At 43.5% G+C, this 14,547-nt stretch overlaps 1 protein-coding gene across 1 annotated transcript in view; it reads left to right on the forward strand.

Annotated features, from left to right (window-relative positions):
- LOC311524671 (protocadherin alpha-C2-like) overlaps positions 1-14,547 on the forward strand; it is a gene marked incomplete at its 5' end in the record, with an annotated part of 339,113 nt that overhangs the window by 5,580 nt on the left and 318,986 nt on the right. The gene's annotated exons all lie outside the window — the stretch shown is intronic.

The raw sequence follows: 14,547 nt of genomic DNA on the forward strand, positions 1-14,547 counted from the left end.
CACCTCACCACCAGATGTCAGGATGGAGCTCATCCTGACACTGCTTACATATAGATGAACATATTTATATTAAAAGTTCAAACTGAGGAGTTCAGGCCAGGAGGGAACACTGCTACATTTTGGGTGAGGCATGCTTTTTAAAAAATGCTCCTAAATGAAAAGGGATTTTTTTCTTTTAAATCAATAGAAAACAAACACTTTTGGAAGGGTCTTTCTTCAGTCACTGTGTACTGACTGTAACTCTGGTTTGAAGAATTTGCTAAATTTAAAAGTACCTCAAATTCTTCTCCTTCCCTTTCAGACAGTGTCTGAATTGCTGAACTGCTGTACTTTAGTTAAGAAAACTCCCGTTTCCGAATAATTTCTGAAAATTATGTTGTGACAAATGGAATTTTCTGTAATATTTTCATGTGCCTAAGTTTCCTTCTGTAGTTACTCAGTGGATGCAAAAGGGACTTGGAACAGAGTAGGAAACATGAGTTGTGTGTCTCTTAGCAGTATGGGGTGGAATGAATGGGTCATTAAAGAACTGGTTGAAACTGACCCAGATAAACAGAGGCTCCAGAAAGACAATGAGACCACACGCATGCACGCACGCACGCAGGCAAGGACTGAAAAATTGACATCTAACAGCAGGAAACCCTGTTAGGCAGAACATGTGAACTCGTCTGGAGAAGAAAGGAGAAAGGTATCAAGTGACTGGAATAAGGGCTGTGCTTTGGAGAGACATACAGCTCTTATCTGGGACTGAGGACCAGGAAGAAAGCCAGAGCCAGCTTGTACTGGCTGGACCAGGATGGACTATGTCTTAATCTTTGCCCCTCTTTGCAACCTAAGGACTTCCATATACTGTGTGCCAAGTGACTAATACATTATTACCTTGTTTTGAAATGGCTGCCTGCTGTTGCTGAAAATATTCACTGAAAGCCTTTTGCATGAAAGAGGGACAGTGCAAGCCTTCCATCAGAATCTGTCTTGCCTGGATTTGCTACAGAGAATCATGGTCAGATACAGTGATCACTAGTGCCTGAAAGCTCAGTTTTTGGAATTTCGGAGACCATGGGCCTGCTCCTCAGGAACTGTGTGAACCCTTGGGGTTTGGCATATTAAAAGGGTCACTGTCAAGGGACTGGTTATTGCTGGGGCATAAACCAGACTCTGTGGATCCATGACAGATGTCACTGTCCTTTTAGGTGTACAATCTTCTCTTCAGCCTCCGGAATGACATTGCAGCCATTATTTTAAATGGCTGCCTAACAATATCTTTTCAAATTGGATAATCCTGTTAACATTCTTCAGAAAGAAATTGCAATCATTTAATAATTTCTCTGGAGGTATTTAAAGGTCCATAAAAATAATAACTCTATTTGGTCAAAATTCAGAAAGAAGGTATTAGATATTTTTACAGTATAATTAACAAAATTGCTGGGTAAATGATTCATATGGACAGCAGTTCTCTGCCCTAATCAACAGATATATAATTTATTCCAGATTATTTCTTCACCATGAAGGAGTTTAATAATAGTTTTAAAATTAGTCTTGCATAATCCTTCAATATTATCTGTAACTGGTGTCCCTGGGTATTTAATTTCCTCCCAAAGACTCAAAGATTGTAAATGTAGTATCCTACATTTGGAGAGTCCAATCAGCAGTATTTCTGTTTTGTATAGTTTTAATTTTGTTTCCTAAAGCATAGAACATTAATCCAGAATGCAGGCATCCTCAATGATAGATTATAGGGCCTGGGGTGTAAGTGTTCATGTCTAATGGTTAGAGTCAGGCACATGGAACCAGAACTGGGGTCAGAGTCAGGTGTCAAGCCAAAGGTCAGAGCTGGAGTCATGTGTAGCGCATAGAAGCAGGGATCTGGAATGAGCCAGGAAAGGAGGAACAGAGAGGGATCTTGAATAAGGATGACAGGAACCAGGAACAGGCAGAAAGGCAGGGCTCAGGCAGTATCAGCAAGTTAGGAATTAATCTAGTTGCTCAGATAACATCTGTGCCTCTTTCTGGTTTAGGTAGAGCATCCCAGCTAGTTGGTCTGCTGGATATCTCCCCCAGCCAGGAGCTTTGTGGGTGGGGCCTTTGCAAGATAGAGCTTCACTGGCTCCCTTCTCAACTGGGTCAGGTGGGTTGCTGGGTGGTGGCCTTGGTGTGAGGACTGTGTAGGGACACCTGGGCAGAAGTTCAAGGACTGTGATCCATCACATAGATTTACATGATCGTGTTAAAGCATAATAGCATCAGCTTAGATCAACACTTTTTGATGTATCCTGTTATAAAAGCAAATAATAGAGGAAACTTGGGTATGCCTGATACATTCTTCTTTCCAACTTTATAACATTGGCCACGGACCACTCTGTAGATCAGAAATATACCAATGAAAATTAAGGCTGGATATAAATATTGTTATGCATTGAACGAAGAAAAGCCACACAACCCGGTCAAAAGCCTTCTGAGCATTAGAGAGAATGAAATCATTGCTTGACATTTTGCTGTCCAATGGTGATTAGAAAAGCTGCTTCCAGTTATATGTACAGATTTATATGGATGTATTTATTTTCATATTACCTTTTCAATTCTAATAGCATATGTCAAACTGTTCTATAGTGGCTCAAGAGAGTGGCTACTAACGTCAGTGGTATGTTAGAAAACAGGCCACAAACCCCAAACTGGCTGTGAGTTCTCTGGTTAGATTTAAACAACCAGTTATCAAGTGTAAACTCCTCAGGCACTATAACAACCTTAACATGGAGTCAGAAACAGTCTGATCTGTCTTTCCATCCAGGGGAGCTTGCCTGTGGGATAGATGATTCTCAGGTTACTCCCACTCCCAAAGGACCAGTCACTTACCTCAGGTCAATTGCACCTTAGATCGCAAACCAAAGACAATACTTGTAGCCAATCCTATAATAAACTATGTAAAGATTTATTATGTAAAAAAAGGAGACAAGAGAGTTGTTTACAAGATTAAAGCAGGGAAATATATATACATACAAATAAGTTCCAATCTTAAATTAAAAACAAACAAACAAACCAGAAGCTTTTATAATAAGCAAGCTCTGTATGTCCTGTAGGGCTAACTCAGGCTAAGCACTGGGGATCTTTTGGTCATCCTTTCCACCTCACAGTCCAAGCAGCATAAAGATACACTTCCTTCTTGTGAGGGGTTTTTACCCCTTCCCTCCTTCTGCTTCAAGTGAAAACTTAGCTGGTTGGAGGAATTCACTTGAACCTTTCCTCTTCATTGGCAGGTGGGGGAAGGGAAGGAGAAGGGGGCATGGAAAGGCAGGATAGAGCAGAACAATCAACAAAAGGTTTTATTCTCTGATGTTCCATAATAGTTCATCTGGTGTCAATGGGCCTTTTTGTCAGGTGGGACATAACACCTTCTATTGGATACTAGTACTTCACACTAGTTAATACTTCTCTCCTGTCTCCTGACTTATACAGTTACAGGGGCTCACAATGCAAATGCTCATATATTACCTTACAACATGGGATATGGATGTTTTAAGTGAGATTAATTCATGCAGCAACTTACAAGCATTCAATAAAGTCTAAACACTAAGCACATTATTATAATTCTAATACCTATTTTAAGAATACTAATACAGAGATGAACCAGACTGATTTCAGCTATTTGTTTGTCAGTATTCAAGTAAGGCCTGGGGACCTTGGCATAAGCTGGCACCTGCTTTGCCAGCATCACAGCATAGACAGAGCCATTATGTTAGTGACATTATTCATGAAAAAAGTTGGGAGATATGATTATTAGATACGGATTTCCCTTTTGCAGCAGCAAGACCACTGTAGCATTTATTAGTCTCATTTTATTTCTGTAATTTTCAGTGGTAGGCATGGACCCAGTTTGCCAAATTGGGGCTTCTGTTATCACCCACAACTTATTTTAATTTACATTTATATATACATTTTAAATCCCAGTTGTTCCCCCTTGTCTTATTTCTTTCTTGTCTTTCTTTTGAATATACTTGTGTGTTAAGTTTAACCAATGCTAATTCATTATACTGTTTATTTTTATTCTATTTTAACTCATTATTTCAGGCTATTGATTTTATTAAAGGATAAACTGGCTTATTTCCAAAGGTTTTAATCATCCTTCTATATCTGTGACCTGCTGGCTTCTTGAGATCCTGGAGATTTTCCTCTGGTTATGTCAATAATTCCAGGAAATGTGTGGCATCTCCTGATTTTTGAAATAAGGAAACATTGAAAAGTATCCAAAGCATTTCAGGATATGAGAAAGCTTGTGTGTGGAGCACTGTGCAAACAGTTCATTAATGATAGTCCTTGGCTCAGACAGCTTCCAATATAAAATGGAGTTTACTAGTCTGAAAGGCTTAGGTCTCTAAGAGCTAGAAATATTAATGCTTTTTTCCCTTTGTGATTTTAAAACAAGATAAAATACCATACTTTTACATTTGGTGTGTGCACTGACTTAGAGTGTATGTGGTAGACTCCAGTCTTCTGGCAAGATAAATAACCGTTTCCCTATCCTGAAAATTTAAACAAGTTTCCTGTAATAGTTTTGGGCTGGTTGATTCTCTGGACCCTTTCAGATCAATGACAGCTGACGTGACCTTAATAAAGATTTCTTTAAAAAGGAGCCCATAAACTGGAGCATGTTATTGGCTCGTTCCATTTCTGGTAAATTAATTAAATGCGGAGTAGAGTTTCTGGCTATGTTCCCTAGGCCACCTGTTTGATAGATACTTTTAAATAATTACTCTGAATCTTGCTGATCTTTATTTCCACTCTGTGGCTTTTCTGTTTTCAAGACTTCCACCTCTTAATACGAAGTGAGCTTCCACTAGCCTTTCCTGAGAGGCCTCTGTGCCGTTTCATATATTTCAGGATAGCCGGAAGAGCACCAACCTGTTCTGAAAGTTTCATGTTTCCATTGTGCAATGCATTAAGAATTTCCATTACTTTCATTAAATTAATTCAGTGGCTTCTTGAGCTATTCCACTGCAATGTGTCTTTGTCGTGGACTGCTCAGGTGGGGAGTTGTAAGAGGACGCCCGCAGTCAGGTGGATTCTGACTGGAGAAGATCCGAATTGCCAAGCCACCATGTTTTTGTCGGCTCGTTTTAAGTTCAGCCATCTTCTAATCTAGAGAGAAAGTTCCTTAGGGCTTTTGAGTTGCTTTCTAGAGGCGAGGCATTGCTGGGGGAGCAGAGCTCTGGCTGTAGCGATCTGTCACAATATAGGGTCACTTGATGTCTACCCGATAATTTATATTTAGAAACACAGGTAGAGATTTTGCAAAATGTCTATTATTCACCAGGCATGAAGTAATGGTGTGGGGATATTTATTCAGAAATACGTCATATTACAGAGTAAAACGAGCACCCAGCCTGGGCAAAAGGGAAAATGTTCCTTGAATTTTCACATTCACTTCACTAACAATTACTGTCACAACACCTAACTTACATGTAGTTGTAGTTAGCAGGCCTATTATAGTTCATTGTGACTTGTTAGTTCCATTCTGTGTACAGTCATTAACTGTAAAGGGACTCACCAATGCATTTCGTAAAATAAGGTGGAAAGTTTTCAAATGAAAGTGTACTTTAAAACCCGAACAAGAATGATGTTTTACTTTTTCTTTTACTGAACACCTGAAAGATGGAAAGCCTTTAACTTTCTGCATTCAGATAAGTATAAAAACCATATTATATATTTCCAGTTAGCTGATGCATATTTCCTCTTTGCAAAAGACAAAACAAGTATGAGAGATCATTAATTTAAATACTAACTTAGCTAACACTAATATTGGGGGCGGAGACCAGGCTACAAGAATCTCACCTCAGGGACGGCAAAAAAATTAGACGCCATGTACTACAACCCACAGTATCAGCATTGCTCCAGACTTTTAACGATTATTCCTTCTGAAATTAAGTTCCGATGAAAGGACAATCTACAAAAAATAGATTAGAGCCAATAATTAAGTATAGTTGATCAAAAGAGTCCTTATACCATAATGGGAGGGCGGAACGGGGAACAGGAAGGAATGATGATTAAATATAAGGAAAAGAAAGAGCTAGCAACAGACTTTATATGTACACCACAAGGTGTCGCTGTTGACTGAACGTACATTTTCATTGAAAGGAAAAAAGACAGCTCCTCCCACCGTATTCATAACAACATCTGCAGCAAATCAGAGACTGATCGGCATTGCAAAGGTTCAGTTCGAGTCGTGGAAGGCAAAGACGTGGCAGGATATATTAAAGCATATTTATTTTCAGGCAAAAACTTGGATTTTATTTGTTAGCCGGCTCTCTCCGCATTCGCAATGAATCTTCTCCGGGGAGACTCCCTGGTAACCGGGCAGCTGCTGCGGCTGGTTCTGCTACACACGGCCTGGGAGGTGGGCAGCGGCCAGGTCCGTTATTCCCTGCCGGAGGAATTCAAACACGGCACCATTGTGGGCCGACTGGCCCAGGACCTGGGGCTGGAGGTGTCGGAGCTGGTGCCTCGGATGTTCCGGATGGTCTCCAAAGGCAGAGGAGACTATTTTGAGGTAAATTTTCAGAGCGGCGTTTTGTTTGTTAATTCGCCAGTAGACAGGGAAGAGGTGTGCGGCCAGAGCCCCCTATGCGCCATTGACCTGGAGGTGATAGTGGACAAACCCCTGAGGATATTTCACGTGGAAGTGGAGATACAGGATATAAATGACAATGCTCCTGTTTTCTCGATAAACGAAGAAAACCTGAGTATAGCAGAATCACTGACGCTTCCAGGTTCGCGTTTCCCACTAGAGGGCGCATCTGATGCAGATTTTGGTACAAACTCGCTGCTAACCTATAAACTCAGCCCAAGTGAATATTTCACCATAAAGGTGCAAACTAATGAAGAGCAAAGTAAATCTTTAATCCTTGTTTTACAGCAATCTCTGGACAGAGAGGAAACCCCTGAGCATCGTTTATTGTTCCCCGCCACTGACAGGGGCAAACCGGAGCTGACGGGCACAGTTCAGCTGGTGATCACTGTGCTGGATGTGAATGATAACGCCCCTTCTTTTCATCAATCTAGTTATAAGGTTCGATTGTTAGAAAATACAGCTGATGGATCAATGGTAATTAACGTGAACGCAACCGACTTAGATGAGGGAATTAATAAGGATATTTTATATACACTCCGCGGTGTTACTCAACCCAATGTAAGTGCCACGTTTAGAATAGATTCAAATACTGGAGAGATCAGAGTAAATGGAGAACTGGATTTCGAAAACACTAAATTACATGAAGTTCGAGTAGAGGCCACTGACAAAGGTAATTTCCCATTATCTGGGCACTGCAGTGTTTTCGTAAAGTGTTAGACGTGAACGATAACGCCCCTGAGTTAACAATAACGTCTCACTCTCTGCCGGTGCCGGAGGACACTCCCCCGGGGACAGTGGTGGCTCTTATTAGCGTCTCCGACCGGGACTCGGGAGACAACGGCAAAGTCACCTGCTCCATCCCCCCGGACCTGCCCTTTCAGCTCGTCTCCACCTTTAAGAATTATCACTCGCTGGTGCTGGCGGAGGCCGTGGATCGGGAGCGAGTGTCTGAATATAAGATCCTGGTGACAGCCAGAGACGAAGGGGCCCCGTCTCTCTCGGCCAGCAGCAGCATTTTGGTGCCGATCGCGGATGTGAACGATAACGCCCCTGCTTTCCCTCAGCCCGTGTACACGGTGTTTGTGAAGGAAAACAACCGTCCCGGGGCCCATCTCTTGAGCGTGTCGGCGTCGGACCCGGACGTGCGGGAAAACGCCTTTGTGAGCTACTCGGTGGTGGAGCGCAGTGTGGGAGAGCAGCAGCCCGTGTCCAGCTACATCTCGGTGCACTCGGAGAGCGGGCACATCTATGGGCTGCAGCCCTTTGACTACGAGGAGCTGCAAGTGCTGCAGTTCCAGGTGAGTGCGAGGGACGCCGGGTTCCCCTCCTTGTGCGGGAACGTGACTGTGCAGCTCTTCGTCCTGGATGAAAATGACAACGCGCCGGCAGTGTCCCCGCCTGGCTCCGGCCGCGGCTCGCCAGGGCCCGAGCTGGTTCCGCTGTCGGCCGGCGCAGGGCACGTGGTGGGCAAGGTCCGAGCGGTGGATGCGGATTCCGGCTACAACGCGTGGCTTCGCTACGAAGTGCAGGAGGCCGGGGCTGCGGGGCCTTTCCGGGTGGGTGTGTACAGCGGGGAGATCAGCACCACGCGGGCCTTGGAGGAGACGGACGGCCCCAGCCAGAGACTCGTGATCCTGGTGAAGGACCATGGGGAGCCGGCGCTGTCAGCGACAGCCACGGTCAGCCTGTCCCTGGTGGAGAGTCCGCAGGCTGTGAAATGGGACTCGAGGCAAAGGGTCGGGAGCGAAAGGCCCTTGGTCGACATGAACGTGTCTTTAATGATCGCCATTTGCTCGTTGTCCGGGCTGTTTGTGTTGGTGATTGTCGTGTACGTTGGCCTGAGATGCCTCCCGGGTCCGGAAGTGATGTGCGGTCCTGGGAAAGCCACCGTGGTGTGCTCGAGCGAGGCGGGGAGTTGGTCCTATTCCCAGCGCCAGAGCCAGAACCTGTGTGTCTGGGAAGGCACCGCCAAGAATGACCTGATGGTTTTCAGTCCCAACTGCTGTAATTGGGCAGAGAAAAGTGGGACAGTGAAGGAACAGGAGTTGGCACCAAATTCATCTGGCCAGGTGAGTTTCATGAATCTGTTCTATATTTATTACGTATTCAAATATTTTGAGATCTAAATGTGGGTTGACAGGATTGTTTTCCATGAAAATGTAATAGAAATAAATTAAACCCGATTGTATTGCTTTAGAAGAGATGTTTATGAGGACAGTTTATATATTTTAATTGCAGTGGTAGTTTATTTTTGGGAATGAAATGGTAGTGATATGTCTGCTGTATCAGAGCAATTGCCCTTCAGTTTGGTATCTTGTTTCTGACGGTGACCAGTTAGGGATGCTTCTGAGGAAAGTTCAGGGATCTCCATAATGGACAATTATGGGATAACCTGAGTATATGTGAAACTCAGTGCTAACCTCTGGCATATAGCTTTTGGCTTATGTCCACAAACATTAGGTTTGATATAACTTTTTTTGTATTATATTATATCTAAAGTAACTGGCTTTAAATTATCTAGATGACATCTAATCTTTTTTGTTTCCCAGTAAACTCTGGGTCTTGTAATGTGTCCTGGCAGAGAGTTCCACAGGTGGATAGATCATGGTGCAAAAATATGCTTCCTTTTTTTAGTTTACAATTAATTCCTCCTCAGTTTTATTGAATGCCCCCCCCCAATTCTTATATGAGGAAAAATGGGGAACGAGAGTATTTCCCTGACTTCCTCTGTGTCATTCATTATGTTAAATGCTTTTATAATGTCCGCTATCACTCATCTCTTTTCTAAACAGCTCGGCCATATAAAACTGAATTGCCTGACGCTTAAAGTAACCCCATGGTCTACTCCCCCACATGCTCCAGTGAATGCTACTACCATTGCTCCAGGGGCAGGACTGGAGCAGGAGGTAATCCTAGCAAACTATATTAGGATTAACAACGAGGAGCACTTTAGAGACTAACAAATTTATTTGGGCATAAGCTTTCATGGGCTTTTGTGGGCTCTAACCCACTTCATCAGATGCACGGAGTGAAAAATACAGTAGGTATGTATAAATATACAGCACATTAAAAGATGGGAGTTGCCTTGCCAAGTCGGGGGGGGGGGTCAGTGCTAACGAGGCCAATTCATTCAGGGTGGATGTGGCCCATTCCCAACAGTTGACAAGAAGGTGTGAGTATCAGAGGGAAAATTACCATCCTAGCCACTATGGATATAGAAGCTCTCTACACCAACATTCCACATAGAGATGGACAACAAGCCATCAGGAACAGTATCCCTGATAATATCATGGCAGACCTGGTGGCTGAGCTTTGTGACTTTGTCCTCACCCACTATTTCAGATTTGGGGATGATTTATACCTTCAAGTCAGTGGCACTGCTATGGGTACCCACATGGCCCCACAGTATGCCAACATTTTTATGGCTGACTTAGAACAGTGCTTCCTCAGCTCTCATCCCCTAGCACCCTTACTCTACTTGCTCTACTCTACATTGATGACATCTTCATCATCTGGACCCATGGGAAGGAGGCTCTTGAGGAATTCCACCAGGATTTCAACAATTTCCACCCCACCATCAACCTCAGCCTGGACCCATCCACACAAGAGATTCACTTCCTGGACACTACAGTGCAAATAAGCGATGGTCACATAAACACCACCCTATACCGGAAACCTACTGTCCGCTATACTTACCTACATGCCTCCAGCTTTCATCCAGACCACATGCCACGATCCACTCTCTACAGCCAAGCCCTAAAATACAACTGCATTTGCTCCAATCCCTCAGACAGAGACAAACACCTACAGGATCTCTATCAAGCATTCTTAAAACTACAATACCCACCAGGGGAAGTGAAGAAATAGATTGACAGAGCCAGAAGGGTACCCAGAAGTCACGTACTACAGGACAGGCCCAACAAAGAAAGTAACAGAATGCCACTAGCCATCACCTACAGCCCCCAACTAAAACCTCTCCAACACATCATCAAGGATCTTCAACCTATCCTATCACTCTCACAGACCTTGGGAAGCAGGCCAGTCCTCGCTTACAGACAGCCTCCCAACCTGAAGCAAATACTCACCAGCAACTACACACCACACAACAGAAACACTAACCCAGGAACCAATCCCTGCAACAAACCCCGTTGCCATCTCTGTCCGCATATCTATTCAAGGAAAACCATCATAGGACCTAACCACATCAGCCACACCATCAGGGGCTCGTTCACCTGCACATCTACCAATGTGATATATGCCATCATGTGCCAGCAATGCCCCTCTGCCATGTACATTGACCAAACCGGACAGTCTCTATGCAAAAGAATAAATGAACATAAATCAGACATCAAGAATTGTAACATTCAAAAACCAGTAGGAGAGCACTTCAATCTCCCTGGACACTCAATAACAGACTTAAAAGTGGCCATTCTTCAACAAAAAACCTTCAAAAACAGACTTCAATGAGAAACTGCAGAACTGGAATTAATTTGCAAACTTGACACCATCAAATTAGGCCTGAATAAAGACTGGGAGCGGCTGGGTCCCTACAAAAATAAATTTTCCCTATGTTGCTATTCACCACTTATTGTCAACTGTTGGGAATGGGCCCTGTCCACCCTGATTGAATTGGCCTCCTTAGCACTGACCCCCCACTTGGTAAGGCAACTCCCATCTTTTCATGTGCTGTATATTTATACCTGCCTACTGTATTTTTCACTCCATGCATCTGAGGAAGTGGGTTATAGCCCACGAAAGCTTATGACCAAATAAATTTGTTAGTCTCTAAGGTGCCAGAAGGACTCCTCATTGTTTTTGCTATACAGACTAACACAGCTACCCCTCTGAAACCTATATTAGGATTGAGTCTTGGGAGTGTAGTGAAGCATTTATCAAAAATTCTAAGGTAAATGGCATAGACTAAGGGCTGGACTCTGGAGGGACATAGCATCCCACATCATTTTGGTCAAGAAAAGTTTGATAAAGGAGGATGACAGACTTCTGGTAAAAGTGTAATTGGCTTTGGCTGAATTCCCTATAACTGTACCATTGGCCAAGGTCTACCTTGAATGCAAGAATTTTAAAGGAGATGTTAAAATTGGAAATCTAGTTTCCCACTGATGTTTTAATTAGTAGTGATATTCTAGCCATGTCTAAGCAGGTTAATATCATGACTCGCAGTCAGAAGGAGTATTGCTTTGCCTTGCCTGGCTTGTCTGTGGACAGCAGGGAGGGCTTTGGGTGTGTGTGTGTGAAAATGCCCCCCAGTTCTTTGTCAGCTGAAAGTAACAGTTTGTCCCCTGAGGAGGGGTTTGGAGATCTCATTGCTTTGCCAGAGTCTGTTCTTAGCATAAATGAGACTCACAAGGAATTTGTGGGGGCATAACATGCTGATCCTTCCCTGGACAAAGAGAGGGATAAGGCTCAGAATAATACCGCATCTGTGAAAGAAAAGGGCTGATTTTTTTCTAGAAAGAGGCTTGTTGTACAAGGAGGCTCCCATAGGGAAAAATTGATGCCGTACTGAGGTTTACAAGTGGGTACTGGTGCTTGTTGAGCCTAGGATAGAGTTGCTGAAGCTAGCTCATGATTGTCCCTTTTCTGGACACTTAGGAGTGGAGACAACCTTGTGATAGGCTAAAACAGAATTTCTATTGAACTCACATTTTTGAGATGGTGAAAGATTACTGCAAGATTTTTGTTTTATGTCAAAAGAGTTAGAGGTTAAAGGGACCATGTGAGACATCTGACCTGACCTTTGCCTATCATTAAGGTGGTGTTTGCCAGGGTATTTGTAGATATTATGGGACCCCTACCCAGACCTTCCAGAAATGGGAAAATATAAACTGATCGTGGTGGATTCTGCCAGCAGGTACCTGTAGCAGAGTGATAACTCACCGGTGCGGCACCTCCTGCTGGTTGTCTGGGAATTAGCTCTTTTCCAGTTTATGGAGCACCCTCTGCAGGCCAGTGTCTCGCCTGCCACTGGTCCCCACGTCCCTCCCAGACCCTGGTGCCCCTTTACCTTGGGGTGCTGCCCCCTGGCAGTGCCCCCACACTCTGGGTCTCCCTTCCCAGGGGAACCCCCAACCCTCTATCCCCACCTTGCCTCAGTGGCTACTGCCAGTTATCATCTAGCCCCTACTCACTGAGGCAGACTGCAGTCTGTAAACCACTCATCATTCACAAGGGGGTAGGACCTGCTGCCTCTGCCTATTCCCAGGCTGCCCCTCTGCAGCCCCAGTACCTTTCTGGGCCTTTACCAAGGCCTGCAGCCTGGGGGGTTACCAGGCTGGAGCGCCTCAGCTTCCTGTGCCCTTCCCCAGCACTGCTCCACCTCAAGTACCCTTCTCTCCTTCTCTTTCAAGAGCTAGAGAGAGACTGGTTTAGCTCCTGTCTCACAGCCCTTCATAGGGCCAGCTGTGGCCTGACTGGGGCCTGGCCCAAGATGTGGCTTCCCCAATCAGCCTAGCCATTTTCTCTCAGCCCCAGGCCTCTCCAAGGGCTGGTTTTTAACCCCTTCTGAGCTGGTTTTGTAATGACCCAACCACTCCCAGTCTTTATTCAGGCCTAATCTGATGGTGTCCAGTTTGCAAATTACAGACTCCAACGTGAAACTGCAGAACTGGAATTAATCTGTAAACTGGACACCATCAGATTAGGCCTGAATAAAGACTGGGAGTGGTTGGGTCATTACAAAACCTAAACCTAATTTCTCCAATACTAATTTCCCCTTACTGTTACTCACACCTTTTTGTCAGCTGTCTGAAATGGGCCACTCTCATTACCACTTCAACAGTTATTTTTCCTCCCTTGGTATCCTGCTGTCAATTGAATTGTCTCAATAGAATTACCTCACACTTGGTAAGGCAATTCACATCTTTTCATGTATTTATACCTGCTCCTGTATTTTCCACTCCATGCATCTGATGAAGTGGGTTCTAGCCAATGAAAGCTTATGCCTAAATAAATTGTTAGTCTCTAAGGTACCACAAGGACTCCTCATTGTTTTTGCTGATACAGACTAACACGGCTATCACTCTGAAACCTGTCACAGAGCTCTTCTGTTTCCTGAAACCTGTGTGAACCCCTTATGCTTAAGGATCAGTTCCACCAGGTATTTAGCTTGGACAATCTGCTTATCTTCTCCAGATCTGAGGAAAAGCTCTGTGAATCTCGAAAGCTTGTGCTTCCCACCAACATAAGTTGATCCAATAAAAGATACTACCTCACCTACCTTGTCTCTGTTATATATTCATCACTACTTTATTCCAGTCTGCAGTCAGATATATGTAAGATACATATGCACCTGTTCTAGAGACTTTCTATTTGCCAAAGTGAAAACAAGTATGATACACAATTAATTTAGACATTAAACTAAATATCACTAATATAATGTTGTCTGCATATAACTTGACTACAGCAGTCCCAATAGCCACACCTCAACAAAACAGAATTTATGAAAGAAACCTCCCAGTATTAGACTTGTTCCAGATCTTTGACGATCATCTGTTCTGAAGTTAAGGTCTGATGTAAAGAAAATCTTAAAAATTTGTTCAAAATGGTTGATATTTACTAACAAAATTAAAGATGATTAAATGGTTTTTTAATCATAAATATAATTTAAGCGATTTCTTTCCTTCAGAAAAGAAAAAGGGAAACTATTTGGAAGATTAGTATATTAGGTCACGGACTAAAGGTTAAACAGTGTCCATGACAAGAGGAAAGTTAAGTTAAGTCAAGTCAAGAATGATTAAATATAAAGAAAAAGAATAGCTAGTAGCTAGCTGACTTTATATATTTATGTCACAAGGTGCCGCTGCTGACTAAAAATACGTTTTCATAGAAAGGGAAAAATACAGCTCCTCCCCCCGTCCCCATACTAAAATCTGCAGCAAATCAGAGATTCACCAGTATTGCCTGAC

This window comes from Lepidochelys olivacea (assembly GCF_965140295.1).
Source record: "Lepidochelys olivacea isolate rLepOli2 genome assembly, chromosome: 8".
In the NCBI taxonomy this organism is placed as follows: Eukaryota; Metazoa; Chordata; order Testudines; family Cheloniidae; genus Lepidochelys; species Lepidochelys olivacea.